Source organism: Apostichopus japonicus, chromosome 7 (assembly GCF_037975245.1).
Source record: "Apostichopus japonicus isolate 1M-3 chromosome 7, ASM3797524v1, whole genome shotgun sequence".
NCBI classification, from domain to species: Eukaryota; Metazoa; Echinodermata; class Holothuroidea; order Aspidochirotida; family Stichopodidae; genus Apostichopus; species Apostichopus japonicus.
In genome coordinates this window covers 23,841,645-23,847,021 of record NC_092567.1, presented here as the reverse complement: position 1 = coordinate 23,847,021, position 5,377 = coordinate 23,841,645, and the positions used below count along the sequence as shown (strand labels likewise).

The 5,377-nt window shown below is 37.8% G+C and overlaps 1 long non-coding RNA gene across 1 annotated transcript; it reads right to left on the bottom strand.

Annotated features, from left to right (window-relative positions):
- Nucleotides 1–1,007: 1,007 nt before the first annotated feature.
- LOC139969807 (uncharacterized) lies at nt 1,008–4,909 on the bottom strand. Its single transcript, XR_011793807.1, has 2 exons — nt 4,614–4,909; nt 1,008–3,382 (listed from the first exon to the last, which is right to left on the bottom strand). It is a non-coding gene; the product is annotated as an uncharacterized lncRNA (long non-coding RNA).
- Between the last annotated feature and the right edge of the window lie 468 nt (nt 4,910–5,377).

The following is a 5,377-nucleotide window of genomic DNA, read 5'->3' as shown; positions in this document are numbered from 1 at the left end:
GTATGAAGTGGATATTTGTTTCTAAATGGAAAGTCCTTAATGTCGAGACAAACCGATTTTATTTGTGTTTCTGGCGATAGATGTGGTAGTATAAACTATTTCCATATTAATATTTGCATATTCATTAGTGACGTTAGGTACAATTACAGGGAATTGAATAAGTTAAATTATCTGTTAAATAACTTGGGAGTTCAATCAGATCTTTAGCATGTAAGAACATCTCCCCAGAGTAGTGTATAGACCCCAACAGGGGCATAACCGATAAACCAACCGGGGCATAATCGACAAGGGGGACCCGATATAGGACGTCAAGTGGGACCGGAACTAGGGCAAAATGGACAGGGGGACCCGAACTAGGACAAAATAGACACGGGGAACCGATATAGCGCGATTCTGGACACAAGGGTCCTTCGCTAAAGCTCCGTAAGATAGAATCAATATGATCCCACCTCCTCATCAACCCTTTCTCCCTCCTAGCCAGACAGGCATGTCAAAATGAAAACAAAGCATCATTTTTTAACAAATGTTTCAATTTATTCGAGTTCATCATATCTTCACATCAAACAAGAAAATATATTAACAAAAGGATAAGTCAATAGTGCGCTTTAGTGACAATAACAATAGCGCTCGTCCTTTAGGTAGGATAGCGATCAATTTCTGTTTGAGGCAAACAAGTACTAGCCCCTAAGATCATCGTCCGTTTGCTATATTCGCACTCAGTAGACAATGAAACTCAATGTTCTCCTGGTCTTAACCTATCCTTTAGGATTTTGCGCGGTATTGTAGCGGGGGGACCGATTTTCCAAAAAAAATAGTACACAATTATACACAAACACACTATCTAAATATGAGAAAAACACTGTATTGAATATTGAAAGGTACTGACAGAGCCGCAGAGGTATCCACCATTTGCCATGCATGCAGCACGAGACTTTTAGAATACGAAACCTCTTTTGTCATTTTCAAAGGATATGAAACTTTACTAAAAAACATTTCATGACACGTCATTTGGGAAACGACAGTTACAAAAACTTTAATTGCAATGATAACACTTTTTAATCAAATGAATAGTGAATTTTTAGCTAGCATATTTTATTAAATGAATTTAATTTGGCTATAAGAGAACGTAAATTACAAAGTGTTTTACTAAATAATGTAAAAGTTTTTATAAAACTAAACTTCAGTGACAACAAGCGATTTCATGATTTCAAAACTTTTCTTCATCACGAAAAAATTCATAGAAGTCACCTTCGAACATGTCGCGCATACTTAAATTTATTCATAAATGTGAAATAGGCTATCAAACATTTAAAGTAAACGAATTAAAATTATTTTAGTCACTTAGAAAAACTTTTCCTAAAAGTTTCACTTGATCTGAAACTAAAAAACGTTGCACCGAACAGTTCATAAAACGTCACTTTGTAAATAATAAAGTTAAAAAATAAAGATAAAAGTTGCATCGCTAAACACATTTCATAAAATGTATGTCAATTGTAGAAAACACTTCATTTAAAATAATTTTTTTTAATTTTTCATCCCAAACATTGTAAAGTTATAAGAAGATTAAAATTAATCTTAATGTAAAAGTTAAAATAGAAACATTATCTCAATCTAACCAATAAAATGTACTTTACCGAAGATGCAGTCATCCATATGTTGTATTGGTAGTTTTCAACTGGGAGTAGAAAATGAAAAACACAGTGAGCATACAAGGTATCATGTCTTTTTTAAAGTTCACGAGTCCATGGGGCAACAAATAAAGGTAAGTATCACACTTGGTTCCCAAACAAACACCTATTTTCCGTATATGATCCGTCTATGATCCACACATTCATATCTCCTGGAAGCTAGGTAGTGACAAATCTGAGGACAGCTCGGTCATACATCATCGAGGAAGCCAGTGGTCCTCCTTCAACACAGGAATCAATTGTACAGTTGAACATAAGCGTACGGGACCATTACAGTTTGGGGGCAGAAAGTTTTGTGCCCGAAAGTTCCCGTGACACTATCTAAGCGGAGCGCCACCATAAGTTGGCGCGTAGCGTACAAGAAATTTTTTGGCAAAATATGCCTCTCAGATTGCCGGAAATGGCACTTCTGAGGCCTTGCAAGTTGCATCTAAACATTCTTTATTTTATAATCTCACGTTTAGAAATTTACACTTCCCCAAAAATTTGGTAAATTAGATGAAGAAAAAATGGTAACATCACTTTGAAGGGGAAAAATAGGACAGTATATTTGTTAAGCTCCTATTTAGTTACCGTATTTATTATTTTAACACAGTACTCAGCTATACTTCCAGAAAAAACATACATTGTTCAACGACACGTAGGCGGGATAATGTCACTGGGTCGGGTGGGACTGCAATTTGTCTCAGTCACACAAAAAGTATAAAAAAAAATAACAAAGAATATGATGGACCTGTACTTCTAGGCTTGTAGGCACTCCCTCCCCCCCCCCCCCCCACCATCCATGAAAAAAATGTTTCTTATATACACTCATGTCGGTGATGTCCAGGTATACAGTTAATTTTGGGCGATAGTGCAAAAAACGTGGTAGCCCAGATGAGCTGCGCTTACGGTGGTGTTACACGGAAATATTCGGGCATCATGATGCTAAATAAAGAAAATCATTAGTCCTATATTAATATTAATGTCACAAAACAAATAACAACTCATGCCCCCCGCCTCGTACGCCTATGCAGTTGAACCCTCTTTCATATCGCAAGAAAACATTGGTAGCGTTTTTTTTTTTTTTTTGTACTTCTGAATTGAATGATATCTCCACAATGTGCTCCTTGAAAAGTGTTCGCCATTCGAATGGTAAATTCACTCCACCACGAAAATGAGTCATTTTAGAGAATGTCCCATCACACGTCATGGAAATGAAGGCGTAACTCCTCGAACAAGTCCGTGGTCCTCCTTCATCACAGGAACCAATGCTATATTTGAATCCTCTTTCATATCGGAGAAAAACATGTGTTAGCTTCCTTTTTTGTGTGTGTTTCACGATTACAAGAGGAATGAGATGATGATCCTTGACAAGTGTTCACTGGTCGTACAATGAAAACACTTTATCACGAAAATAAGTCATTTTGGAGTATGTTCCACAATTCTTGGAGGCTAGGTATGGACAGGAAGTTCCCCGGTATAGATAGCATGAAATCAGTGTCCAGTATCGTGAGTGCTAATGCTTCAAGTCCAACAACATGATATCATGATCCGCTTCCGATGGGACCGTCGACAACATGTGCGGTATTTCTTCATCATCTCTGATGATAATCGGAAAGTAATTATACAATTTTGTTTGTGGCATGGTGATTGTAGAATGGATGAGATCTCAAAATGGCGGGTCCTTATGAAGTGTTCGACATGCATGAGCTCTGATTGAAGAATGAAACGGGAACACGTGGTGAATATGATGGGATGTCATCGATTGCTCATTTACATAAAATTTCATGTTACATAAGAATTGGGGGCGGAGCCTAAAAGCTTACATTAGAAAAATGATGTAATTGTATATGGTGCTAGACATGATTTGGTGGTATTTTTGAAACTAGTCATTGCCTATACTTACACTGTGGGGTACACACTAAACGCTATTAACATTTGGAACCCCATATAAGACGATATCTCTGTGGAGATCACATCATTTGAGCTATAGCCTCGAAGATGGCTAGCAAGAGCATATTGTGTCTTTTGTTGTCAAGGTTTTGACACACCAACGCAATTTGTAAATCACCCGGTGGCCTGCATTTGTATTTAACCGTTGGGTATTTGAGGCATGTGGAGGAGGAGCGGGAGCCTGAAGGAGCAGAGGATAACGGAAAAAGAATAGAATGTCTTCATAGAGACACTTGCCGAAATGTTCCCGGAAACCCACCATGGTAGATGAGGACATTTAGGAGGACGAAGAAACCATCGAAGATCTTGTCAGACTAAAGATGATCAGAACTTTTTTTTATTTTTTTAACCGACTCTGCAAAGGGTTATCAAATATCCCAGAAAGAACAGGCTCATCTCTCTCCTTAAACATGCATTGTGTCTTCTATCTTATTTCTAAAGTAGGCTACGCATAGGCTTAGTCTATAGTGGTAGGCCATTTGGCATTAGTGTAATTTAAGAGTTTGGTTAATTTAATACATTTAGGCTAGTTCAGTTATATTTTCTTCTATCATGTACCGCCCGCGGCTCCCATACTTTAAAAAAGAGATATATACCCGAATAAATATCTATATATAGTCTACATTATCTGATACTTAGGACTAATAAAAAAAAAACATATTCAAATATACGCTAGCTGTGTGTATAGTATTAAGCACAATATTTATAGTACACAAAGGTGTTTTTGAGGTCCATTTTACCATACGACTCAAGTAAAATGTAACTTCCTTGTAAACCTCACTGTATTTTTAGGTCCATTTTACCATCGTTTAATACCTCTTTAGACATCAAATAAGTGTGTTCGTCCTATCGTAGTACTACAAAATTCTAGGAAAGAAACAAATATGTTAGTGTTGACTTTTTCCGAGAGAGGGAAATAGCAAGTTACAGAGAAACTAATGTTTCACTGGGGAACCGCCCAAGAACTTTAAATTGTACTAAAAACCTTACCTGGTTAATAACAGCCAGTAATCCAAAATAAGGATGATCCAAACATGGGTTATGATGGTCCCATACGTTGTGCCTATAGCTCACACAGTGTTATACAAATACACTATATACACTACGTATATGTGCACCGTATACATACCAAGTCTCACCCAAGGATCGATAATGCCTCATTGTGTGTGTTGGAGTCTTAGACCGGTGACAGACAATGATCCCGATCGATCGTTTTCAAGAGGGGAAAGGGGCAGAAGGTCAAAAAGTCTTCAGGGAGGAGGGGCGCTCAAATAGTACTTGATAAAGTATTGGGGGTATTCAAACAGTGGTTTAGGTAGGACAGTCTCACTTTGTGCCAAATTTTGATCGTGTACATACATTTCTCTCCAGCACACACGGGTAATGGTGGCTTTGAAAACCTTCGACTACTTTTTTGTAACACCATGATATCCTCTGCATTGCGGGAAAAGTGCGTCATGGCTGAAAAGTAACCAAGTCGATTGCGTTTTTGGCTGATACATTGCACGAGCAGGCTTGATTGGTCCCATACCTGAGGATCTTTCGCCTGTGCCACATACACGAAATAAAACTTGATACACATAGACCAATCGGATTCATTTACCGGGATACTTTCTCTCTTCCCTTTGTCGGACCTCCGGAGCAAGTTCCGTGGATTCATACGATATTTTTTTCACTGGAACCTTTACCGTGGATTATATCATTTTTTAAATATGAGCACAAAATGAGTGACTCAAAGAACAAAAGAGCACACC